At 45.2% G+C, this 27,586-nt stretch overlaps 1 protein-coding gene across 6 annotated transcripts in view; it reads right to left on the reverse strand.

The window, feature by feature from the left end:
• Positions 1-27,586, reverse strand: part of Itgb6 (integrin subunit beta 6) — a 121,992-nt gene that overhangs the window by 81,884 nt on the left and 12,522 nt on the right. The window contains exons 1-3 of one of the 6 annotated variants that reach the window (XM_029536476.1): positions 23,000-23,122; positions 3,351-3,545; positions 194-266 (exon numbers count right to left, since the gene is read on the reverse strand). The exons of 1 other annotated variant lie outside the window; for it this stretch is intronic. The gene's annotated coding sequence lies outside the window, so the exon portion shown is untranslated. Of the gene's footprint in view, positions 1-193; positions 267-3,350; positions 3,546-17,177; positions 17,300-22,999; positions 23,123-27,586 lie in introns of those variants that run through there. 4 more of the 6 variants (XM_029536479.1, XM_029536478.1, XM_029536480.1 and 1 more) reach the window with 4 other exon arrangements.

A 27,586-nucleotide genomic window follows, 5' to 3' on the forward strand; every position in this document is an offset into this window, starting at 1 on the left:
GGGGAAGCTGCAGCCACTGGTGGGCAGCAGGCACTGAGTGCAGCCTGCCATTTTATGGGCTGGGAGATGTCTAAGAACTCAGGCCTGGTACAGGCCTGCCACCTGCCCACTCTGGAGCCCAGCAGGCACACAGGAATACTCCCTCCGAGCTGGGCTGCTTGGGCAGCCTTTCCTCTCAGAAGTCAGAAATTACCTTGATGTCTGGGCTCGTTCTGGCCTTTTGCTTGTGAAATAAACTCAAGATGAGATTCTCCCCTCTCCCTCCCCTGCAAAAAAAGAAAAAAAAAAGCCAGCAAGTAGAAGTTGAATTTGACTGGGCTCTGAGGACACTCTTCATGTGCTTTCCCCTAGTTCTGCCCTACCTCCTTTTTTTTTTCCTACCTATGAACCAAGCAAATGGTTTGCTATGGCAAGAAGTTCACGTGAACAAATAGACACTGAGAGTTGGGTGGTCTATTCTCAGCTTGCTAACACAATAGGCATAACAATCCTTTTCATTCCAAATGATAAATCCAACTGAGAGTCAGGATTCCTCAATTTTGACATATATATATATATATATATATATATATATATATATATATATAGTTTTGAAATATATACAAATATATTTCTAACAAGTCTATTATTATTGAAACTGTAATAGGGAAAGCATTGCGAATTAAAAAAAAAACAGAGTCTCATTTATTTCTTCTTTCTTTAATTCATCAGCTACCTATTAAGATCGCAACCCACACAGAGGACTGCTCTGGGAATACAGTGCAAATTAAAACTGACAAAGCACCTGCCGCTTGGTGTTTATAGCAGGAGAGACAAATATAAACACACAAAGGCAACAAGAGCTGGGCTGTGAAAGCCAAGGAAACAGCCATGAGTTCAGATCCAGAGAGTTCTCAAAAGGAAGGCCAGAGAAGAATCTCTGCTAGGGTGTAATTTAGACAGAGTCCAGAGAGAGGAGAGAGTTATATGGTTGCCATGGGAAGACTGTGACCAGGCTGCTGGGAGAAGAGAAGTGAGGCTGGGGTGGTTTCTGTGGACAAGCCTACAGCAGGAAGACAGGCCACAGCGACCCAAGAGCCCAGGGGCCACAGTCAGGAAACTACATTTGTATTTTGCATGAAAAGAACATCTTTTAGGGAAGTTTTGGAGGTGTCTTGAAGAGATCACGCTGAACAGATCATAGACTGTAGGTAGAATTAGCACAGATGGAAGCCAGGAAGCTCACAGCCAGGAAGCTGTTTCAACAGTGGAAGCCAGAGGCGTTGTGTTTGACTTGGATGGTGGTGGAAGTAAAGAAACTAGTGATGAGCACTTGCCTTCTGCATCTATACCCAAGGTCGACCAGATGTATAAATGATGGCTTGTGGCTGGGAGAGAAATGAAGTGAGCAAGAAGAGCTGGAACAGTTATGAACGACCTACCAGATAACCTCACCATCTCCAACAGATTTTTCTAGATCAGGAACCCATGCATCATCAAAGTCATAGTGGGGTCTGATATATTCTAATGACTTGGGGAGTCATGAGGAACTTAGCATTGCGAAGGGAATTGCAAGACAGAGCCAGAAGAGTCTAGGCATTGCATGCAAGAGCTCTACAGCCAGACTGTTTGTATGCTGTGTAAACGGTCCTTCAGTCCAGTAAAAGTCAGATTAGCTAGTGTCTTCACTTCTGGAATTTCCCAAGCACCTGAAGAATAAAAGAAAATCTGAAAAGTCCCTTCGGCTCCATGATCTTCCATGACTGTGCTGCTAGACTAATAGGGATCAGTTTTGATAGAAAAATAGTCTCCCAGTTTACTTAATGTGTCAGTGTCTATTCAGTATGTGCACTAGAAATTATATGAATATGTATGACTCCTCATTAGCCCACTATAAGGCAGGTGAGGTTGGTAATCTTATGCTAAAATGAACTCAAAATGGAAGAAATTCAAACTTCTTCTGTGCTCAAAGTCAATTTATGTATTTGTGACATGACAAAACTTTAAGGTTTTTTTGAGACAGGGTTCCTCTGTGTAGCCCTGGCTGACCTGGAGCTCATGCTGTAGACCAGGTTGGCCTCAAATTCAGAGATCTGCTTGTCTCTGCCTACAGAGTGCTAGGATTAAAGGTGTGTGCCGCCATCGCCTAACTTATGGGAGGTTTTGAGAGAGTCTGAAAAGCACCTTCATGTCCAGAGATCTCTGTTGTCTAACAGCCGCTTTGCATGGAGTGTCTCTTGTTCTCTATCCTAATCTAAAGCCCCCTTCTCATCACAAGATAGCCATGAACCCAGGCATAAATCAACTAAAGGCTCAATAGGAATTCAACATTAAAGTAAGAACATGATTTTTAATTTTTTTTTTTTTTTTTTTTTTTTAGCTAAAGTCTTGTTGTGTATCCCAGGCTGGCCTTGAACTCTAGGCATCAGTTGGTCTTGAAGTGATTTAGGGTCCAAATTTTATGCAACCAAAGATTAGGAGGATGGGATTTAAAGTGACATAATGATTTATTTTATGAATGTCACTAGTAGAAGTACCTGGTTTCCCCAAACTGTGTTCTAAAGAAAGCTGTTACTCCTCACCCTCATAATGAAATGTGCCATAGTTTATTTAATATAGCCCATTAAATCCCCTCATCAGAAAGTCATGGTGCCCATTAATCTAGTAAACACTCTGAAAAGCTCCACAGGGGGAAAAATGTTAATCTTTGTTTAACAGTTAACTAGGAACCTGCTTTCCTGGGAAAAGACTTGTTTCTGTATGTGGATTTTGATATCCCTGAATCCCTTTCACCTAATATAATCTCAATTTTACTGGAAGAGAGAGTCTGTATCTCTCTTATTATTGGGATTTTACTAAGCCTACTGTCAAGGAAACTCAGAATCCAATATAATTTGCCTGCACAGATGTCAGATTTCATAAGGAAGCTCTGCTTCTATCTTCCGAATGCACTGCCTCCTCAAAGACTCCCCAGTCAGGCTTCCTGGAGGGTAGGGTTCTCCAAGTCTGTTTTACGGGTGGTGCAGATAGGGCCTCTGAGATATCTCCAGCTCAGAGCCAACCCTTGACCTTGGCTGCCCCAAAAGACCAGACACACTATATTTTCAGTGTTGGATTCCCTTGTGAAACAGGCCCTAAGCTATTCACTGCTTCCCACTGATATTTCCTCTCTCTGATCAAGAGTCTCCCAGTTCTTGCTGTGTCAGCCTTTAGCCTGATCCTTTTGGGCACAACATCCCCAAGTCCTCATTTCTTGTCCTTCTACCTATCTGGTTTGCAAAGGGTCCAGGAGAGTAGTCCCCTTAAGGCTATCACCTTCCCTTCTTGGAGTAGAATCCCTCCTGCCAGGTGAGGATGCTCATATTTCATACTTGCTCTCATTGCAGCGTCTGAAGCCTGTCGTGCTGTTGGCCTTCTCCACACGAAGGCAGGAACACTGTTTGGCTCTGGGTTTCTTCTCTCAACATACGTACTCTCTTAAGAGCACCTTCACTTCTTACAGTGACCAATCATCACGGCTTGAAGTTTGAAGGTTGTCATCAATTTAGTCTCATCTTGGCATTTTCCTACAATGACATGGTTTTATCAGGAATTCTCCCGTTGCTGTGGAAATTAAAGTGGATTTATAGGGTCTGTGATGTCTGTCTACCTTATTGGACTTCCAAGCAGTTGAAAGGGTCACCACAGCTTATTTTGCCTGGTTTTCTAAGCAAATCTAAGATATAATGTGGGTGGTGTTTTTTTTTTTTTAATTGAAATCAGTAACAGACCGCTGTAAAGCAGCAGACAGACCATGTTCAAGGGTATATTTGTGACTTGCAGATTTCCTTTTCTTAAATTTTTTTTTTTTTTTGCAGAAAAAGTGCAAACTAAATCTGAATCTTTTGAACAATATGCAAATAGTAGGGTTGACATCAATTTGAAAAATATCTGATATACAAGAATCACTGAGGTATTTGATTTAGTTTTACTTATCTTTGAAATGAGACAAAATTATAGTTAAAGCAATATTTTCAGATAATTTATTTCACAAATATAGTGCTATAAAAATCAACCGTCTGTCTTAAGACATGAACTCTCCTACACATAGCTCTGCAGTGCCAGCGGCTGGCAGTAACTCTTGCTGACAGTGACTTAGTGGGGATGCTGGAGTCAAACCCAAGCAGTCTGAGGATAAGCATATGGTTAACCTTACCACCTGCCGGGCACCTTCTAAATCTCTACCATACTCTAAGGTGACACACATTTCCCATAGAAATACCTGGTATAATGTTTTTAGTTCAATGATTTCATATATGGATTTCTGACAAAACCCATTCCCATGTCCCCTATTTTCCTTTATTTTTAACTTCTGGTTTGTACAATGCAGTTTTTACAATTAAGAAATCAAGACCAGTACATTGGTTATCTGACATCCATCTTCATTCAGATTTCCTTGTTTCCATCTTACCCCTTTCTATCTACAGATTCCATTACATCGCGTTACCCTTGCTGACATGTCTTTAGGACCTTTGGTGGGTTCTCCCCATTTCACTGAAGAACAAGTGAGGCACCTATGGAGGTAACTAGCTCGCCACTCCTTCCTAGCTACCTCGTGGGGGTGCTGGTCTCAAATCCAAGCAGCCTAGGCCTACGGGTAACCTCTGCATCAATGTATTGCTCCCTTAATGGCACTGCTCCATGTTGAAGCAGTTCTGGAAGGCAGGTTGGCAGAGTAGCATGCATAACTGACCTGGTGCCTTCACTGAAGTAGAAAAACCACTCATGTAGGCAGTTTGCAACAATGGAAAAGTAGGCCCCTGGTTCTTGGGACTAGCCTGAAGAGCGTCTGGCCATCAGAGGAGGCTTATAAAACAGAAATTGATTCTCCTTCTGGAGGCTCCGAGTGAGCCCTGGACCTCTCTCCTAGCTCCAAATGACCCCCAGCTGTCCTTGGCTCCCTGGACTTGCAGATGTGTCTTTCAGATGTCTCCATCACGGATGCTTTCCTTCTCTGTATCTCCTTCCTGCATAGACTCTTGGCCATTGAAGTTCTGACCATCTAAAGTATCCAGGATGCTTCCCTCTCAAGGAGACCTTTAGTTCTATCTTTTGCTGGCATGCATACACACCCCCACCCCACACACACAAATATATGTGGGGGTGTATGTATACACACACATATATATTGTGGTTTTTCCAGACAGGGTTTCTCTGTATAGCCCTGGCTGTTCTGGAACTCACTCTGTAAACCAGGCTGGCCTCCAACTCAGAAATCCTCCTGCCTCTGCCTTCCAAGTGCTGGGATTAAAGGCGTGTGCCACCACTGCCCAGCTCTGGCTTATATCTAAATGACCATTTTTCCAAATAAGACTCCATTCACAGACATCAGGAAGTTAGACACAGCCTTTGGATATAGCCACTATTCAACCCATTAAAGAGATTAGTAATTCACATAGGCTTGTCGGGTGGAGCAAATGAGACAAAATTACATAAGATACCTGCATGGAAAGACTGTTTAAAATGAGTTGTTGTTATCATTATTGTTATTATTATTATTGTGTATAATACAAGTTCTCTCAATCACATGTATTAGGTTGGGTGAATATCCCAAATGAAATCATGCCATACATCCATGACTAGGTTGTATGTCTACCAGTAACCTTATTGTTGTGTGAACATTATGGCTCTGGTTGTATATATTTGTTTAGTTCTGTCAGGAATTTTATAGGGCCGTTCTAACTCTGGCTTCTCTCTGTCTCTGTCTGTCTGTCTCTGTGTCTGTCTGTCTGTCTGTCTGTTTTTGTCTCTCTCTGTGTGTGTACGTGTGTGTGTGTGTGTGTGTGTGTGTGTGTGTGTGTNGTGTGTGTGTGTGTGTGTGTGTGTGTGTGTGTGTGTGTGTCTGTCTGTCTGTCTGTCTGTCTGTCTGTCTGTCTGTGTGTCTGAGATAGAGCAGGGTAGAGGGTACCCTCCATCAAGACTTTTCCTTAAGGACATTTGTCCAAAAGACAAAAGCTCTTAAGCTTACAAAAGGTCTCTTCATCAAGCCAGCTGGGGAAGAGGGTGAATGCATTTCCTGCCCTTGCTCAGGCTGATGGACAAGCTGCAGGAAAACAGCTGGCCAGCTCAGCTGCTCCCCGCCCTTGGGATGGCCTCTGCGGTCACTGGTGGCAGCACTTCCGATTTCTGTTCAGGATCTTTATCTGAGAGGCAGAATTCCAGCCATGTCCAAGCGCCAGGCTGGTCTCCACCCCACTGCTCTGTGCTGCTACTCCACCCACTGCCTCTGCTGTCTCTGTGGTCTTTTCCTGGCAGTCTCGGGACTCTGAGCTAGCTAAGGCGAATTCCTTCTGCATTTGTCAGAGTCTTAGAATGTCAGGGCAAGCAGAGAACTTAAGTCCACTCCATTGCCTCTCCATTCCTTCCTTTCTTGAGCAGACATGCATTAAACATTCACTCCCACAAGGCCCCTCCTAGGCAGCGGGCAATATGCGATATCAAATGAGTTCAAAGGGCAATGGATTTGCACCTCTCAGTCTGTGTAGATGCTTGTATAGTCTCCAATAATCATTGACAGCTTATGTTTTGCTTAGAAACAATTTAACATACCTGCCTTTAACCTGATGGCTAACTACTGGCAGAACTTACTGGGTCTATGATTTTGGAAGGAGAAATAAGACTGCATCCTCATTTTCAACAATCCTACTTTGAAACTAACTAAACCTCTCTATTATGACAACAAACTGCTGTAAAAACAGCAGTTCCTGCAGCTGGTACCAAGAGAAGTCCAACGTATTTTGCCCATCATTTTATAGTTGATACAAATGTCTCAAAATGTTGTCTCCATGTAGCATCCTGTCAAAATCACAGTGCACATTAGGGCTGCCATTGGACCTGTTATCTACAGTGCTACTTAGGAGTTACATGTGTTGCAGAAATGAACATTTTTTTTTCTTTTTTCAGTAGTTCAATAACTGTGTTCAATCTAGTTAGCTTTTTTCTTTCTTTCTTTTCTTAGTTGGCTTTTATGATGATATATATTTTATTTTAGAATTTAGAGATGTTTCATTTTCATTAGATTGTTAATGGGGTCTAGGGAAGGATAGTAACCATGAAAACTGAAGAGCTCTTTTGTGGGGGAGTTCCAGAGTAGGACAGTATATTTGGTAGTGCTTCATATTTAGAAAGGCGTAGTCGATTTCTTTAAAAATATTTTTTTTAGCATAAGTAAATTCCTTAACTCTTGAGGCCTCTGAGTTCCAGGCACAGTTCATTTGTATTGCATATCCATTAGGGACTAGGTTTCTACAGAAAAGTAGACAAGAAACACGGAAGTACCTCTGCGTATTTGAACACACACACACACACACACACACACACACACACACACACACATGCACACACACACACTCACACGGGGGTTTTGTATTACTGTTCCCTACTTAACATACTTGAATTATTGAATTCCCTGAAGGGTAACTGAAAGCAGTTGACTTTTGACCCTCTTTGATATTTAGTTTGGCCAACTCTACCAGAACTTTCTGGATTACAAAGTTGAGAGAGACTCTGAGGTTTGAAAAGTTACAGAAATGTATCCTGACAAAAATTTTGAAGTTGAAGATAGAAACCTCTGGCTGGGTGGGGTGGCACACACCTTTAATGAAGACAGAGGCAGGTGAATCTCTGTGAGTACCATGCCAGCCTGGTCTACAGAGTGAGTTCCAGGACAGTCAGAGCTACACAGAGAAACCCTGTCTTGAAAATCCAAAAATGAAGGAGGAGGAGGAAAAAAGAAAGGAAGGAAAGCAGACAGGAAGGAAGGAAGGAAGGAAGGACGGAAGGAAGCTCTTAATGAAAGAAGGGCTCATTTTTTTCATTTAACTTTCTCACCTTCACTCCAATATGACCCACTGGTTACTGATGGTGGTTCACACTTAAATATCTATACACCAGCAACTCTGGTTATATACAACCAAGTTGCCCACTCCTCCATTTGGGAACAGTACCATTTTTATTTAACTAAGTTCAGGAAAAGGAATATTTTGTTCAATAAATTTGTTTCATTTGTTGTTATTGTTGTTGTTGTTGTTTTTTAAGTGAATGGGATAAATAGAGCTGATGATGCTTTCTCTCTGTGAGAAGAAAAAAAAATTCACAAAATTGGAAACCACTAGAGTTAGCCTCGTGTCTCTGCTCATTGAATAATGGATGTATTGCTGAAAGAAAGGGACAAAATTGTGTGCACACACACACACACACACACACACATATATTAGAAGTACGACTTTTTAAAGAATAGCAAGAGCACATCATGGGGTGGGGGAATGGGCAAATGTAAAACTTTCTAACTCTCTGAGACAGAATCTCCCCTCTCATTACATCCCTGAGTATACACATTTTACACCCTTATCTGACAAACCTGTTTCAGGAAATTAAAATGGGGTGATTTGAGCAAGCAATTAATAATATTTACAATTCCTTGTTTTCAACACCCACCTCCACAAATGACAGTTACAAATCTCAATCTTATGAAATGATTTCCATCACCCAACCAAAGCTGCCTATCACTGTCAAGATTTCCATTCACGTATAGGTGGCTTAAGTATCCTTCATCTACTTCAAGGAGCTCAAGTGGTCTCCCCTCCCTGGCCTTCTTGAACTCACACATCCATAGCTGGCTCCTGGAATGCTCTTACAGGTGGACACTTCACAACCTACAAAACAAAATCTAAAAATTATTGGCCTTACCCTAATATTCTTCAGAGCCTCCCAGAGCTTTACCTGAGTCTGTCATTGACTTACTGTGTAGGCAATGCCATTTTTTTTTTTTTTTTAAAAATCCCTCTGCATATCCTTTTCCTTGCTGGAAATTATCTGCATATTTCCACAGAGGTATTTTGATCCTACAAACATTGTATATTCCTAACTGCCAAATTGAAGATCCAATCTCTTTACTGTACCCTGCCCTTCCAAATGAATCTCACAGCCCCAAATACACTGCTTGTTTGGAATTTACTGTGGACTGTTTTTAAGTTGTGACATGTATACTTTAACTCAATTATATTTCAATTTCTTCACATTGAGAAACTAACACCATTCCAGTTACACAGTAGACATTCAATAAACTCTGCATCTGTCATGTATTGATTACTTCATTTCTGCGTCTCGCAGGTTTTCTTACTGTTAGCATGAGAATAGTTGAAACTTCACATGGCTGATGGATTTAGCGACAACAAAACAGAACTATACAAGCACACTCTTCTCTTGGCCACTGCTTTCCAGACCTGGGCGCCTCTTGCAAGTCTGATGTTGTAGCCTGTGCTATTTACTTGTAGTGGAATGTGGGCGGAGGCGGTCTCAGTCTGTCTCCTTTCCCAGGCCTCAGGTAGTGTGACCTCAGTAGAGCCAGACAAGGAGGAAAACGTAAATCTTGGTCCCTAGCAGGCTTGGCTTGACCTGCCCCTGCCCTGGGCCAAGCCCTTTTGCTCCAGTTGGCTCTGGGCTAGGGACAATCAGATGAGTACCTGGAGGGTGGGAGGAGGCAGGGCTGGGGTAGTAATGCCATCCACATTGCCCTTGCACCAGATTCATAGATCTCTATGAGAGCAACTAGAGGACCAGTCATCTGCAGATGAGAAGAAATTGTGGGAAGGGCCAGATTGCTCATTGTGCTGGTCATGGTGGGTATCACAACTGAGCAAGCTGAAGGTTACTGACTACTCAGTGTGCTGAGTGATGGAGGAAGCTGTTAACTCAGTCCAGGTAACCATAGCCTAACAGGGTGTTGGGGGAAGCAGAACCCTTGTTGGGACTGTTGGTTTGTTTATTGTAACAGTTGTCTCAGACATTTGGTACATAAGGTACTTGGTATCTAATTTACATAAAGGCACTCAGGGGCACCAGTGGTCTCTTTAGACCCCTTCCTCCATCATACCCTCAGCTCCATTGAGTTGTATGACCATCTTTTGGTACCGGTGAGCAATTAAAAGCAGAAATGCCTTTTCTAGTCGTGTGTGGTGGCTCATGCCCACAACCCCTACACTAAGGAAGCTGAGGCAAGTGAACTGCCAGAAGTTCAAGGCTAGTCTGGATTATAGTTGTGAGACCTTGTTACCAAAAAACAATGACAAGAATAAATTTTTTTTTTCCATTTGTTTTGGAAAGGAAGGGTGTAGAGAAAGCTGGGTAAGTAGGGAACAGAATGAGGGAAAATGCTGTGATTTCAACTCTTTAGTCAGCAGGAGAGAGTCTAACTTAGAGTCACAGGACAAAGAGACAAGGTAGATGAAAAGCACCTCTTGGTTTAGGTGTGGCATAGCTAGTGGGACTTCCTCATAGCCTGTCAGTGAGATGTCAGTGGAAAGCCCCGCCCTCCCAACCCCCCACTCTCCACCTCAGATCTTCCAGAGCTCTTCTGCTCACTGAAAGAGAGAGAAGCCGCAGCCTGCAGGAGCCCCCAGTAGCCAAGGATGGTGGGCTCACTCCTCGGGCTTATGTGTTAGTCAGACTTTCCATCCCTGTGGCAATCGTAGGAGTAGACCAAGTGAGGAAAAAAAAAAGAGAGTTGTGCTCTATTTCAGCTCCCACTTCAAAAGGTTTCGGTCTGATGGCTGGATCCTGAGTCTGCTCTGCCACAGGGATGAGCTGCTCCGGAAGGCAGGACACAGGAAGTTTGACTGTGCTTACCCTAAGCTGTCTCTGGGCGGGTGATGGGCCATTGGGAAGCCATGGGACATCCCTCCTGGGACTACAATCTGAGGCACTGGACTGCTGGGGCTGGCTGGGGGCGGGGCAGGGGGGTCCCCTGGCTTGTGAGGCTGGAGCCATCTAGTGCTCCGGAGCTGCTGGGAGAACAGAGTTGGGGCCCGTGGGCTGGATGTAGGGTCGGGGAGCGGGGGTGCAAAAAGGAAAAGAGCGGAGTTCCGGCTGGTCCAGTGGGGAGAGTCCTTTGCTTGATGGGCAGCAGTCTTGGGCTTGGCTTGGGTTTGATGGCGGCTGTGGATGGGAGCGCAGAGAGGCCTTCTATGGGAGATTAGACAGTGGCTCTGTAGGTGAAGGCCTTCTCCGTGCCTCCCCACGGTGGATCCCGATGAAAAGAGGCAGTTCATGGTTTTAAGGCATTTATTGTCATGGCGGAAAGTGGATGAATAAAACCATACCCCACTTCTCTGAGGTTAAATACCTTTTGCAGGAAGGAGTGTCTGGGAAGGAAAGCTTATTGGCTAAGTTCTCCAGGCCTTTAGGTACCTCATTAAAATGGAGATCTGTCTTGAGCCTATGTGATCATAGAACACGTCCTCTACCTGTGGAGGGATTTGGGGCATTGTCCTTAGGAGACTGATGGCCACAAATCTATGGAGGGCTGCGGCTAGTGACAGGGGCCTGATGCCAGGGAACAGGAGAAACGCCTACGTCCCTTCAAGGTCTCCAGGGTTTTGGCCTTAGCTCAACAAGGAACAAGGCTACCTTTCACAGTCCCACACATGACATCAGGGAAACTGTGACAGAGCAGCTCGCCAGGGTGACCAGAAAGCAGAGACAAGGTCTCTACCGGCAGAATCACTTTTCTTCCTTTTCTGGTCCACTGAGGCAGGGTACCGGACTATTGGGTGATGACACCCACACTCAGAGTCAGCCTCAGTCTGGGAATGTCCCACAGATGTGCTCTGAAGTGTGCTTGCTTGAAGAGTGCTCCAGAACACTCCCCAGTCCACTCAAGTTGACAGCCTAGATTAGTCACCACAGAGACAGTGGGACTCCAGGATGACAGGTGTGGCTAATTCAGCCTGCTTGTGTGTGTCATTCGGAACTTCCCAGGTTTAAGAGACAACTGTGGATGGAGCAAAAGGTCAGGAACCTCGGAGGAGTTTGGCATCTTGCTGGTTCACTCACCAAGTAGTCACTGGCTTAGTAGGAAAAGCCATTTGCTCTTTTATTTAGGATCTAGTCAGTGGTTTTCTCCAAGGCGCTAACTCAAATAGAGAAGCCCAAGAGGCAAGCAGCATCTCTGGAGGAGAGGGCGTGTGGGTCATCTGTCAGGAGGCTTTGTGTGCCAGAAGCTGCAAATCAGCTAGTGGGGCTGGAACCAGAGATACGATATCGGGAGGGCGAGGGCAGGTGAGATGAGAGACTGGGTTGTAGAGTGCAGATAGGACGTGTAAGTCGGCAGCCATTTTGGAGTTTGCTTACAGCAAAGGCGCAGCCACTGCTATCACTGTGACTAGCACAGAAGTGGTAAACCTAGCTTAGATGAGAACACAAATAGCCAGTATGAAGCTGAATAAACTTAAAAAAAAATCATGCATGGATACTGCCCCTGTGTGGCCGAAAAGACCCACTATGCTGTATAAACCCTGTCTTTCTACCCTGGTACTAGGTGTGCCAGCGTCTTCCGTACCTATCCCGTCCTTTCTGACCTCTGAGGTCTCTGCCCTCTTCAGTTGTCCTCCTAGGTGCCTGGAAGACCCACCTGTAGTGTTCTCACTAATGATGTCAATGCTATGGGGTTGGGATGTTATTTGGATTTATGAGAGCGCCCCACCCCCGCCCCGTGATTCAGAGATTTGGTCTCATTAACACCTGTACATTTATTTAATTGAAATCAAGTTCAAAAGCTGAGGGTTGGGAAATTGCCTGTCTGATAATTCGAATCTATAAACCCTTCTTCCTGCTGTTTCCCGGCTGCCTGCAAATACGCTGAAAATTCAGGCATCCCCGGAAACGTTTTCAGTATTCTGCTTCTGGCCCGATGGATAGTAATAAATAAAAATGAAAGGCACTGGAAGAAAAGCTGGGTTAAATTTATTTGAGGCTTAGCAGGGCTCTGCTCGGGTTGGGGGGGGGGTGTTAAGGGCTGCTGGCTTGTCCCTGTCACGTCTGGCTTGGCTTTTGAGTTCTACACCTGCGTCTTCATGGTCAAAGCAGGGATTTCTTGTCTTGTGGATGATTCATTCACCTTTAGCTCTAATGTTCAGGGGACACATGAGTCACTGCCCTTTCAGAAAGAACAGCCAATGGAAAGAACCTTCGTTTTCAAAGTAGGGCTGCTTTGTTATCCAGAGCAAGCACTGAGCCAGCAAGGCCCACCTGTGAGTCCTTCTGAGCATTTCAGATCCATGGTATTCTAGAACACCTTGACAGGTGAATACTACAAAGCTTACAAGTATAAAGTCAAGGTGTCAGGGAACCTGGATTCTCTAAAGTGACTGGATACCATTTCAGGACTGATGTATTTCCTAAAGGATACATCGCCTTCTGAGTGACTGCAGCTAGGTTATGCAGCAACAGCAGTCACAATGAGTCCCTTGCTTGGCTAATGCATAATGCTGCCGTCCTGAAACTGCCTGAGCTACCTGACAGTCCCTATGGGACCCATTGGGTGACATCCAGCTGTGAGACAGATAGACAGCTTCCTAAGGCTAGTGGTGACCCTGCCTGGGTTGCGCACAAACCAGTATCACCAGATAAACTGCCGCAGGGTGGCTCATTTAAGGAAGGGCAAATTAGATGGAGATGTGACACCCTTATGCCACTATAACCAGTCTCTTAAAACAGGGTGAACACTGTCATGGCCTTTTGTCACAAAGCCTCCCCTTCTTGTTTCACCCTTCCCCAATCCCATGCTCTGATTCAAAGCTTGCTTTTACAGCTCTTGCTTTATAGGTCTATACAACAACTGCTCACTGCCCAAAGCTTAAGTTTACAGTTCATGTACCTAAGAACTTATATTGTAGCTGCTAATCTGGGGCATGTGCAATGCTCACCCCTGTGGCCCCCAGACTGAAACAATGTTTGCCATTCTGTTAACCTAGCACATAAAGACAGGTGTATACACATCTCATAGATCATGCATGCACATGTAAACACACACACACACACACACACCTGCACACACCACTTCCAACAAACGGAATGAAACCAAATGTGTGACTCTTGCAGAATGGACATTGCTGAGCTATGTCATAGGTGGAACCATTTCATCCTCTCCTTATTTTTCTCTGATGCAGCTGGGTTTCTGTAGAGTTTGTTTCCTGGGAAGGCTGGTGAGGAACAGGACCTGGCTTGCTGGGTGTTAGAAGCTAAGTGTGTCTGTCATAGCGCACTGCGTGGTTTTGCTCCCGGAGCTAAGCACAGGGTCAGAAGGAACCTTTATTTCCTGCTGCCGTTTGATTCTGAACACATGCTGAGTACCTACTACGTGCAGGATCCCAGCAAGGCTTTCCAGGCTGTGCCAGGAGCTAGGGTAAAGCCCCCGCCCTCCCATACACCATTCTGAGATTGCTTTGCTAACAATATAAAAGACAAGTTACATGTGTTTGTATTTAACTCTGAAATAATAACTTCATAGCTCAAGTCTCTCTGGAACCTGACTGCTACAGATATTTTGATCTTTTCCGTGGGAATTGCAGTGCCATAGGAAGGAAGCTCTTTTCCATATTTTGTAAATGTGTGTAGACTGCAGCCCCCGGGCAGAGCGATTACGGTCTGCTCATATTAATTAATTATGCCTATTTCGATGCAGGAGCTGAGCAGGGATGGGCCTGGAGCATCTTGCCCATAGCCTGTGGGATGCAGGGCTCCACAACAGGGTTGTTGTTCTGCCTTTGGCTTCCCCTTGGCATTGATACTTAATTGCATTCCAACTGGGTAAGTCTGAACCTGTCTGCTGAGCCTTCTTGGCAGGTGTGTAACCAAATGTCCCCGGGCCTCACCAGTCTGTGGGGGCCAATTAGACCTCACTTCCACTCAAATGTTTCTAGCTGATTGCTCCAGCTGAGAAACTCCCGGCCCTCCACGAATCTTTTTTCTCAAAGTCTCTCCTTCTGGGATAAGGCCATGGGAGGAATCAAACATGCTCAGAAACCCGTTTGTAGAGCTTGGATGTTCATGGTTTGTTGGCCGTTGAAAGCTGTCACTATGTCGATGCCGTGTGTCCCAGTTCCTCTGTTGGGGCTAAGTCTTTCCGTCAGCACATGAGCTTTGGGGTACTGAGGACATGGAGAACTGGTGACCTGAGAGAAAGCTTTGAGGGAGCTAAAACTACTGCACAATTCAGAGCACCAGGGCAGCTCTCGCAAACCCTTACCGCACATCTCTTATGTAGGTCCTATCTTCCAGTGGCATGAAGCTAACCCTCAGCTTCTGCTCAGCTGCCAAGTGCCTGCTGCAGAGCTCCGCATTCCCTGCATTCCTCCTTCCTCTAACCATGACCCTCTTGCCTGCTGGGAAAAGCACCCTCACCCGCTCGCTCGCTGCTTGCTCTGCTTGCCTTTCATAGTTGGAATCCCAAAGCTACTGGACTTTGGCTTCTGGCTTTGGCTTTAGTCTCAGCTGGGGCCTGAGTCTTGCTGGGCCACCCTCCCGAATCCTGCCCCAACTGCCCCCATTCTTCTTTAGGGCCCATCCCCCACTTGCCAGATCCTCCTGACTAGCTAAAAGACAAGTTTGAGCTCACTGGCAGCTGTGCTGGGACTGTGGAGGAATCCCTGGCTTTCGGGTCTTATTTCCACCCTGCAGTCTCTCTGCTAGAAGAGAAGCCTTGCCCCTCCCGGAAGTGAACTCATTTTCCTAGCATTAGGTAGAATGCAGCTTACGGCATCTCTGCAGTAAGGCCCTTGATTTCTTTTCGAATGGTCCTGCACTGTTTCCACAAGGGTTGAACGTGCTAAAGTAAAAGTTCCAAGTTATAACTGCTGCAAGTGGCCAATTCTGGATTGTAAGAGGTTAGACCTTTGTCTAATGCCCCACAGATACTGTGGAATGGCTACTGGCCATCTAGTAGCCCACTGACCATTATGATGCTTAGGGACATAAGTGTGGCAGCTTATGCCAATCATCCCAGCACTCAGGAGACCTCGACAGGGGGATTGCTGTAAGTTTGAGGCCAGCTTAGGTTACATAGTGAGTTCCAGGCTAGCCTGGGCTACATTTAGTTCTAGACCAGCCTAGGCCACAATGGTACATATAATTTCCATGGAAGTTCTTTTTTTTTTTTTCTTTTTCTAGACAATATCTAAATGGGAAGAGATGAAAGGTAAATAAATTGATCAATAAGACAATTAATAGTAAAATGTCTGAAGACAATTGATTTGGGGTGATATAATGAGGAGTATCTAGATGAGTCCTTCGAGCAGAATGCCAGGTAAGGCATCCCTGAGGAAGTGATAAAATTAGATTGAAGGAGATCCAACCAGGCAAAGATCAGAGGAAAGAGAATTGCAGAGAAAGGAACATGGAGAGCAAGCAGTCTGGGAGCAGCTAGAGCAATGACAGAGGAGTCCCTGAGGATGGAGTCTAGGCAAGGGCAAGGCAGGACTCAGCTGCAGTTGAATAGAAGAAAAACAGCAACTAGTACAGGGTGGTCATGTCGGTCCTGGAGAACACAGACAGCCTTGGGGCCTCCGCAGGTCGGGCTGCCTGGACATACTGATAGGTCACATGCCCATGAGGAGACTGAGAAGACCCCAGAATCTCTAGATGACAAGAATGGGCAGCAGAAGCTCCTGAGTGCTCAGGTGCAGGTAGACTGAACTAGGTGCTCCCCAAGCTGCCTAGACAGTGATACGTCCAACAGAAAGGACAGGATGCCCTCCCCATCCTCACTGCCAGATGAATCCTTTGGTTTCAAATATGTTAAATTACAGTCTTGAAGCGCAAAGGAGGCTCTTGCAAGCAGCCCAAGGAGAGTGTAGTACACTCACATGGCCAAATGTTCTGTTTTCCCTGATGAACTATCAGTAGCAGCAAGGGTGACAACTGAGGGTGGGGCTGGCTGGTGTGTGTGTGTGTGTGTGTGTGTGTGTGTGTGTGTGTGTGTGTCTGTGTCTGTGTCTGTGTCTGTGTCTGTGTATTCTGATAGCAGTCTCACATCAGAACAATTAAGCATAAACCTGAAGGCCTGTTCTCAGGAAAACCTTCAGTCCAGCCTCTAAGGGCCTCAAACCCAGACTTTCAAAGGGAGCCTTGCTTTGCCAACAGTCACCATTTCTCTGTGTTTGCTAATTTCACAACTCCATGAAAACCTCCAAAAGGGTGGAGATGGGAGAACAGAACCTTCTGGGAGCCCCAGGAACTTACAGATCCCTGAATGTCATCATGACGTTATCTCTAAAGTCCGCACTGTCCCTCAGGGGCTTTTATTGACAAACTGCAGAGAAGTGACTCAAGTCTATGTCACCATCATCTTTCCCAGAACTGGGAGTTCCTCTGGCCTTACTCACACATGGTTGCTCATCGCTTCCAGGGCATGGAGAGTTTCCTCATGGCCCCTGTACATTCTGTGCTGCTTTGCCGAATGAGGAGAGATGCGCAGGGCTGTTTTCAATTCATTTTTCAGTTTCACCTGGGGTCAAAGTTTTCATTATCCATAGAGTGTGATTGCTTTCTGGGTCACTGTGATTATATGCTTTGCAGGATAACTCACTCTTTTGCTTGAAGATATTAATAACACACAGTGTTAGCACTCTTAAGCAGACATATAAAAGAAAAAAAAAAAATGGAAACCCAGGAAGACTGAGTGAGTCACGTTCGAGGCCTAAGAGATGTGGCCGAGACAGGAGAATTAGACACTTGGAGACCTTCAAACCATGGCAGAGTTTTGTTGCTTCAAAGAGGACTATGCAGTTTTCAAACCCCAAAATTATTTAATTAGACAGGACTTAAATATCTATTTTAAACCCAGCCTCATGACACAGAAGTATATCCATGTACTTAATCAATAAAATATTTTAAGTACAGTACTGTACGCAACACGTAGCCACAAGGATCCTTTTGGGTAGTTAGATTAAAAAACAAATCTCGGGCTGGTGAGATTGCTCAGTGGGTAAGAGCACCCAACTGCTCTTCCGAAGGTCCGGAGTTCAAATCCCAGCAACCACATGGTGGCTCACAACCATCTGTAACAAGATCTGACGCCCTCTTCTGGAGTGATAATAAATAAATAAATCTAAAAAAAACAAAAACAAAAAAGAACAAACAAACAAACAAACAAAAACCAACAAATCTCTGAGGTAGTTTGATGACAGTATGAGGTAGTGTGTGAGGTAATAGATGCTGGAGGTCAGAGAAGTGCCTGCTTGACATACTCAACCTGACCTGAAAGGCCACAGGATATGACTGGGGAACACTCTAGAACAAGGCAGGTGGGAAACAGGAACAGTGTGTGTCAAAGAATTGCGCCGGGAAAACATTAAAGTGTTCATGCAGCCAATCAGGTTACTTGGTGAGAAGATTCGGCAGGGACAGGGAAAAAAAATTTTGTCGCTCGCTGAGGTAGAAGCGATAATGTCTCATACTTTGTATATGTGTGGTTATGGAATCATAATCTTTATTGTTATTATTATCTGCATGAGTCCGGCTGGAGCTAGATCTCATTAAAGATTCCCCCAGGGAATACGAAGAGGAATTGAGGTACACTCATGCCAAGTGGAGTGTCATCGTCAGTAGCTAAGGATTTGCCCATAGTCTGGCCCATTGAGCCTCCACTGAAAAGGTTCAGTCTCAAAGATTAGCTTTTTATCTGAGACCCTAAAATTAACCTAATGCTGTGTGTGCTGGTTCACACCTTTAACCCCAGCACTGCCGAGGCAGGTGGATCTCTCTGAGTTCTAGGCCTGGTCTAGTGAGCTCCAGGCCAGCTAGAACCACACTGTGAGATTCTGTCAGGCCAAAACCAAAAGCCTCAATGGTCAAGAGATACCTTCAGCTGAGAGGGCTCAATGGATATAAAATCAGAATGAATGGGTAGTGCCCAATTAGAAGTTCCTCTGGCTGTTAATGTATCTGTGTACAGTCCTATAATTACAAAGTCCCTGTTTCTTCATCTTTAAAATATGAAAATGTTTCAGAGAGTTTCACATTCGTTTAGATTTACTTTCTCTCTGTTAGGAATAAAAATCAAACCTATTTTCAAAGTTGAGGTTGGTTCTGTTACTCTCCATTTGTATGACTTGATACTTAATTTCCTGAGCCTTGGTTTCCCACCTTGTAAGGACTGGATAGCAGTGCCATTCAGAGCATTCTAAGCGTGAAGACAGACTGACACAGCAGCAAAGCACCCAGCTCACTGGGGGCAGTCACTGAAACACACCTAAACTTAATCTGCCTTTTGCTAAATGTTTATAGTTATAGCTCATAAGGCATTTTTATGAACTTCACAATAGCTGCTGCTGCTTCTTTCATTTATTTGTTTATTTTATGTATATCAGTACATGACCTCTCAATTCAGACACACCAGAAGAGGCCATTGGATCCCATTACAGATGCTTGTAAGCTACCATGTGGTTGCTGGGAATTGAACTTAGGTCCTCTGGGAGAGCCGTCAGTGTTCTTAACCACTGAGTTATCTCTCAAGACCCTACAATAGCTTCTTAAGCTAGATAAAGTTATTCCGAGTTTTAGAGGTGAGAGAGCAGAGTGAGACACCCTGAGCGTAAACAACAGTGGCCGTAGGAGCTGAGGCAAGATCGTGAGCCCAGTTCATCAGATTCACCCTTTAGCTACCATTTAGCTAGGATGCCTAAGCTACAATAAAAAAAAAGTTATTATATTTTTATATAGCACAGAACTGGGACTCAATAAGGATGGCTCTCTTCTGAACCCCACCAAGTGGTTGGGAGATCTCTGGGCAAAACTTTTAAGCTGATCAACCACTTCTTGCCCTTTTACTGTCTGTTCAGTACGCCGTTGCCATGTGTAACCAACCATGGGGTCCATGAGAGGTGAAGAGTCTAAGTGGAGATGTACAAGTATCAGCTGTGCGTCGAATTTTAAAGGTGTAGTGTGCCCACCTTTTAAAAGGATATTATATATCTAAATCATTTTTAATTGGTCCAAATGAAATGCAAGGACCTCATGTTTCTTTATCCTTTCTTCTGGGCTGACTTCCAGAGAACGTTCACTTGCACATCTGGCTTAGGTTTGTGATTTCTGTTATCTTCCCCTTAGACAGAACTGCCGTGCCTAATCCTTTGTCTTTCCAGAGGTGCATTTGGCTTACAGTTCCCTCCCTCTGCCAGGACACTAATGGCTTTCCCTGTGAGGAGTGGTGTTCTCACCCACATCATGCTAGCACATAAATCTCTCTCTCTGTCTCTCTCTGTCTCCTCCCCCCTCCTGTTCCCTCCCTCTCTCTCTCTTTCCCTCCCTCCCTCTGTGTTTCTTGTAACTCTCTTTAACCCCCCCCCTCTCTGTTATCTCCATTTCCATCTCCACTTCAACAGATTTTTAAGAAAACATCCTTAGCAGGGAGTTTTGTGTACCCAGCTACTGAGACTTGCCAGTGGCCATGGGGATCTGGAGGATGCCATCAAGTAGACCAGCTGGAGGTGGAGACTAGAGAAGAGTGGCAGAGACTGAAAAACGGAAATTTCCATTCCTTGGATAAAGGTAGCAGACACCATCAAGCCCCAGCTAGTCGTTGACTTGTTCCAATTTAAGCCCAAAGGCCAGACCCCTTGAGTTCTCATGGGTGTCTGTGGACTTGCTTACCTATTGATGAACCCTACTGAAATAAAACCTGTGAACACACATGGTAAACTTGTAAATTGTAAAGTCTGCCCGAGACTCCGTGTGGGATGCAGCCTCAGCTGTCTACGAAGACCTGCTTGGTGAAATGGTTGGTATGTGCTAAACTGGACTGGCAGTTGCTGGCTTTTGACGTGTGGCATGTTCAAAGCCGGAAAGTCCTCTCTTTACATAGATGAGCTGTAGAGTCACATGGGGACTAGTGCTCATCCAGTGACACGGCCTATCCTTCAGGACAGCTATGTCAAACTCCTGCTCTGTGTGGTCACCATTTAAGTAGAACAAGGGTTAGTTGGGTTTGCCTTTGAGGAATCCTTGGTGAGCACATCGGTAGGGGAGTCTCAGAGTAAAAGATGCTGAGTGCCTAGGGTTCTCCAGCTGACAAGAGGGATGGCTTAGATGGTTGTCCATCCTTCTTGAATTCATCTCATCGCACAGCATTTATTCTACAAGGACATGCACTAATCATTTACTAGAGTGAACTGAAATCCCCAAATAACTCAGGCAGAAAAAAAATAATAAGAGTGCCGAATACCTAGGTTATTTATAGACAGGTCTGCATTCCAGATACCTGAGTCAGGCCTCCTGGGAAAATGTTTCCTTATTCTGCAGTTGACACAGGAAGATTTTGATCTGGGTCATACCCTGAGAGCTTGTACCCTCTCCCCCCTTTCCAATTCTAAAGTGCACAAGGCCTTATCCAGTCAGGGGGAAAAACGTAGATAAGATATATAAAACTCGCTCAACACAGCTTTTGTTCTTTTTTGGCCTCTCCTTGTGTAAATACAGCTTTTAGAGCTCTTAAGATTTGAACTGCCCACTTTTGTTAATGATAAGGATTCCAGAAGAATGCCAGCCCCTGAGTGCTGTCTGGAGGTGGAAGTTCCCTATTCCCTAGGTTATGAATATGGTGGCCAGATGTAACTGCTTGGTAACTTAGATTGCCACTCGTCTAGAGTTTTTAAATCCTTATGAACAGCTTCACTTCTAAGATGTTATCTGTCCTGCTCACTGTCTAGTGAGGTCAAGAAGAACAAGCATTATCATCCACATTCAAAGGATGAAGAAGTGGTGTCCTGGCAGGCCAACTCTGTGACTCATCTAGATGGCAAGGCCAAAGTGCCTCCAGGTCCCTGAAGGTTTATTCCTCTTCTATCCAAAGCATGGAGGCTCCAAGGACATCCGGCTCACCCTACTAAGAGGAAGTCAACTCCATTATAGCATGGTGCACTATTATACAGCTGTCTTTGTTCTGTAGGAAATAAAAGACTTACTAAAATATCTACCATACTTGTATTGATCCTATTCCCAAATCTTAGTCATTATAACTGATTTATTTTTTCAAAAAAAAAAAAATCTAAGCAAACAAAAACAAAAGGGGAATTATTGAATTTTTTTGATAGTTGCCAATACCCCTGAACAGCATGAGAAAGATTTCATTTCCTCTGAAGGAAAATTTTTTTCTCCATAGAATATTTCGTTCCTCTCTATGTAGACATTCAAGCAAGAGATCACAGGCTACCAAACAGGGCCAGCCGAGCTTTCAAGTTTGAAGGTGCTCTTCCTTGTTTGAGTCATACAATGCCCCCATATAGTTTGCATCCTGAAAGGGGTAGACAATGAATTATTGAAGATATATGATAGGGTATACTATAGATAAAAAGTGTTGAGGACAGCTAGGTGTGATAGTACATGCCTTTAATCCCAGCACTTTGCAAGCTGAGGCAGGTGAATCTCTGAGTTTGAGGCCAATCTGATCTACATGGCAAATTCTAGGCTAGCAAGGGCTACATTGTGAGACTCCATCTTTAAAAATAAAATAAATATGCCCGGCATAGAAAGAAGACAAATCCAGTCCAACCATTTGATAATAATCACTCATCACACAGAAAAGGCTGGGGATATAGCCCAAGGAGATAGCGCCAGCTGATTACGTACATGGTCTGGGGTGCAGTTCCCAGCAAAAACAAGGACCAAATAGAAGTTGTTCTCTGCCTTCCTCATCTCCATCCTGACCATGCATCCCAATGAAAACACCCACAGAGTTCACCCTATGCTACAGAGAGTGCCAATCCACATACATGAGCCAAGATCCATGAACCAAACTGTCAAATTGCTTCATCCCCTCTGCCCCTTACCGGGTCTGCTTTCCCAGCCTGTATCAGCTGCCAGTGTTAGCCACCGGTCCACGTTAGCTGTTTGCTTCCTTCCCTCCCCCCAGTTAAACAGCTCCTTTCCTGCCTCGAGCCTCAAACTCCCGTCCTACATGCAGCGTCTGTAGCAATCCTACACACCTACTACCCAAGCCACTTTCCCAACGTCAAGTTTGCAGGATTGCCCCTCCAGGAGGTACCTACAGCAGCAAGAGGAAGAGGAGGAAGATGGAGTCCTAGACTCCTAACCCACCCAGAATGCCCCCTTGTGCATCAGAATTAAGCATATTGTCTTCATGTAGAATTTCCTTCTGCCCACTGCCCTCGACCACAACTCATGTCCTCCCACTCTGTAGCCCTCCTACCTGGGCAGGTTCGACACCCCTTGCCAGCAGGGGAAGAACTCAGTTCCCATCACAGTCGGATAAGACTTCGACTTCTACAGAGGCCCAGAGAGTACCGTCCTCTCCATCCGCGGTCTCACACTGCCTCGGTGTTCAGCCCAGCTATGGCACTCTCCCAGGCTCCTGTGCTCACTGAACCCAATCCTTCTTCACGCTTGCCTGCCCTTTAGCCACCCCTGACCCCCCATTCCTGGGATGGAATCCACTCTTTACCATTCCTGAGCTGTAGCACCGATGCTGATTGTGTATTTAGTCCTCTCAACACCAGAACTGTAAGCTCCGTAAAGACGAGCGTACTGTCTATTGTATTACCATTCTCTCCTCAAGCATCTAGCACTCAGTAGCAGAGTGCTTGGTGCACTGGACAATACTCCTTGTGCTTGCTAGCTTTGTTTTGTTTTATCTGGGGTTTTGTCTTGTCTTTACATAGACGGAAGTCATCCAAGAGGAGGGAACCTCAACTGAGAAAAATGCATCCGTAGGATCCAGCTGTAGGCATGCAAGGTAGTGCAGTTTCTTAATTAATGGTTGACGGTAGAGGGCCCTGCCCAGTGTGGGTGGAGATAGTCTGGGCTCTATAAGAAAGTAGACTGAACAAGTCCATGAGGAACAAGCCAGTTGAGTTTCTCCATGGCTTCTGTGTCTGCTTCTGCTTCCAGGTCTCTGCCATGAATTCCTGTTCTGACTTATGTGGAAGAGAAAGTGAAATAAACCCTTTCTTCCCCAACTTGCTTTTGGTCACCGTGTTCCATTACAGCAACAGTAACTCGGACTAATGAAGATGCTCATTAACTGTTTTTGGATAATGAATGGATGGCTAGTGTACACAGTTTCCAAGACTCCCCGATCTAACTTAAGCTATACCTCCCCTGTCCTTACACATTCTAACCAAATTCCCTTTTCAACTGTCCCATACCCCTAACAGTGTTGTCTCACCTGGAATGTTCTTTTTCCAGCTGTCTGATATAGCAGATGCCATCCAATTATTAGTCCTCATCCCCCTGCCTGAAGTGCGTTTCCCACCCCTGCCACCCCAGAGGTCTATGCTTTCATAGATGTCTCAGACCCCATCTCTATATGTGACTGCACTGACACTCTGGGCTTGCCAGGTCTACTGCATGCAGGATAGTACCTTTAGTGTCCTATGTGTTTAGTGACATTAGAGCTAGGAGGAAGGAAGCAGTGGGTAGCACCTAATAGCAGTGGTACTCTAATTGACCTGTGGGTGTTGCTCACTCACAGCAGTTCGATTTTTGTCTTCCACAGGCAAGGTCTGCCAAGTCCTTTTGAGCCTGGCTTCGCCTTCTGCTCATGATCACTTCCAGCAGCACCAAGAAGCCCCTTCTAGTTCCTCTGTTATTAGTCCCCCTGCCTGAAGTGCTCACTTTCCCACAACTAGCTAGACAGTCTCCTTGACTTGAACTTAAATAACTTTTTCTGAGAACTAAAGCTAGTGCTTCTCAAGGCGAGATGTGTCTGATGAGGGAAAGATTCCATCAAGAGTGTGTTCCGCGTATTAAATGGTCTATGATGTTTTGGCATCATTAAGTTAGCACATAGATACTTTTTAAACTTTCAAATCTGCAGAGTATAATTATATAAATTATATATTATTTTTATGTGTGATGAAGATGTACAAAAATGTTTGTGAAATACATAAGCTGAGAAATGACCCGTTGAAGGCATCATGGTACACACGCATAGAGATGGGATAATACCCAGTGGTTTATAGCCACCATGGAAATATAGTCATCTGTGTGTTCTTTACACACTAGCCATTGCCGCAAATTCCACTGCACTTTCTATTCCTTATCAATCCCACTGTCCTAGTCAGGGTTCCACTGCTGTGAAGAGATATCATGACCAAGGCTACTCTTATAAGGACAACATTTAATTGGGGCTGGCTTACAGGTTCAGAGGTTCAGTTTATTATCATCAAGGTGGGAGCTGGGCAACATCTAGGCAGGCATGGTGCAGGGGGAGCTGAGAGTTCTACATCTTCATCTGAAGGCTGCTAGTGGAAGACTTACTTCCAGGCTGCTAGGATAAGGAAGGGTCTTAAGTCCATGCCCACAGTGACACACTTCCTCCAACAAGGTCACACCTCCTAATAGTGCCACTCCCTAGGCCAAACATGTATAAACCATCACACCCTCTATAGACAGAGCATGAGTTTGCTAAATTCCCACAGCTACTAAGTGGCAAGGCAGGTCTTCACAGCCACAAATCTTTTCTTCTTCAAGCTGCCTCCTGCAACCCGACTGTGATGGTGCGTGATACATGGACCCTTGTAATTGCCGGCTGTTGCACAGTGTAGCAAGCTCTTTCCATATACCATCCCACGCAGAGTCCTCAGTAACCTTACAGAGCAGGAGTTGTAGTTGACGTCTCAAATCACCTTTGTAGTTAATAGTCTGTCTCTACATTCTCTTCCCATCCCTGATAGCAATAAAACATGGTCACAGGACCCATTAGCGCTCTCCTGGGTACCTATTAAGACTTCCATATGACTATCCCTTTGCAGGGATTCCTTTAAGAAGGAAGGCTTGTGGGAAAAGCCTTTCATCTAACTGCTCATCAGCACAGGATCAGTTTCTGTGTTTGGAGAGGGAAGGCATTATTCACCAGGGCACATTAACATCAAGGCAGCTTTTATTTCTTCCTACTAACAAATGTGTGAGGACAGGAATAAAAGACTGAAGGGGTCTGTAATTTAGAACAAGTGAGACTGTTGACCATGTGGAAGGAAAGCCTGTAACGGGGGGGCCATATGCTGAGAAAGGAACACTCCAAACAGAACTGAGTCTTTCTTGAAGTTGTGTAGGCACCATCCCTCCCATACCAGTGAGTATTGCAATAGGAGACAGGATGGTGACCAAAGGAGTATCTGCCCTTTCCCTGTATTCTCAGAAGGATGAAGGTAGCTGCATCCAGGCTGGCCAAGTCTGGTCTTAGAGGAGGTTTCTGTGGCTTGGATGCGGTGTTTCTCTACAGGATCACACGCCAGAACCTTGGCTCCCCCATGGTAAAGGTACTGAAAGATGAGAAATGCTTTAAGACACTGGTTCTCAGTCTGTTGGTGTCAGGAGCCTTTTGTTACTTCTCGGAAGCAGAGAAAAGAGAGAGAGAGAGAGAGAGAGAGAGAGAGAGAGAGAGAGAGAGAGAGAGAGAGAAGGTTGGCCTGCCAGGCAGAGTTAAGTCAGGTCAGGGCCTGGCAGGTCAGGGCCTGTTGGCAGATTTCCCGGCCTGCGGAGGCACGGAACGATAAGAGGAGACGGACCTGAGGCTCAAGGTGAGGGGTTGAAGATTCTTAGTGGAAGGAACAGAGAGGTTTGGGGGACCGGAACAAATGTCTTTTGTACATTTTAGCAAAATTGTTTCTATTAGCTTGTGGCTTTGCTTCCTACAGCACTGAAGGCTACGAGAAACATGCTTGCTGCTGGTGTGGTAATGACCTATAGCCCTCCCATAGCTGCCTCTTGCATCTTCTTTCTATCTTTCCTATAACCAGCCTGGCTCCTCGCTCAGAGGGCTCTTTGACTTTTACTGGCAGAGCCAGTACAGTTGGTTGCAACTGCTTTTGGAGGTTGACGAACATTTTTGCAGGGGTCACATATCAGATATTCTGCATAGCAGATATTCACGTTACGATTCCTAACGGTAGCAAAATGACAGTTATGATGTAGCAATGAGAACAATGTTGTGATTGGTGGTCACCCCAATATGGGGAACCGTATTAAAGAGTCACAGCATTAGGTGGTATGATGTCATAGGACTTCAGCTTGGGAAGGATTTATACTCTTTCCTGTAAGAGCCGGCTAGTTCTCTAACAGGATTGGCCACCACAAGCACAGCTGTTACCAAGGGAACCTGGCCCCTCCTTCAGTCTCTCCCACCTCATGACTTCTCTTCTGTTGGCTTCGTCAGCATAAACTGAGTTGGGTGATTCTATCTACCAAGTTTTGAGGTCACCCAAGGTTCTCGCCTGAGCTAGGACTCTCAGCCTTCAAAGCTGTAAGCCACCACCACCACCCTTCATTTTATAAAGCACTGGTCTCAGTTTGAGCAGTGTGAGAAGCTGAAGCGTGGAGTAGCTCGACCCCCTCATTGTCTGTGCCTTCAGTATGAAGGCTGCTGAATGACGGTGGCATCCACGGCTAGGATATCACCAGAGCAGTTGTGGGTGGCAGAGCCCTCCCAGGTGTCTGCATCACTCAGATGACAGGCAACCCCTTAAGGGGAAACAAACAGGGTCAGTGGGCTTGCCCTTCATCATGCTGGGCATCAATACTGGCTCATGGACTCTCCCTCAAAAGTGGGTGGATAATTTTCAGCAGAGGAGCCAACTGTTAATTCATGGGCAAATATCTGAATTGTGAAAACAGGAAACTTGTAAGACCTGGAAAATGATGTCAGCAGATGTTTAGCATGGATGTATATGCCTGCAAATTCATGATTCCTGAGGGGCCTCGGGGTGGCAGCGGTGGGGACTGAGTCTCCTTTGGGAAACAAATGGACCTAAAGTAAGGCTCAGTCTCCAGTGTAAGT

Source organism: Mus pahari, chromosome 3, assembly GCF_900095145.1.
Source record: "Mus pahari chromosome 3, PAHARI_EIJ_v1.1, whole genome shotgun sequence".
Lineage (NCBI taxonomy): Eukaryota > Metazoa > Chordata > Mammalia > Rodentia > Muridae > Mus > Mus pahari.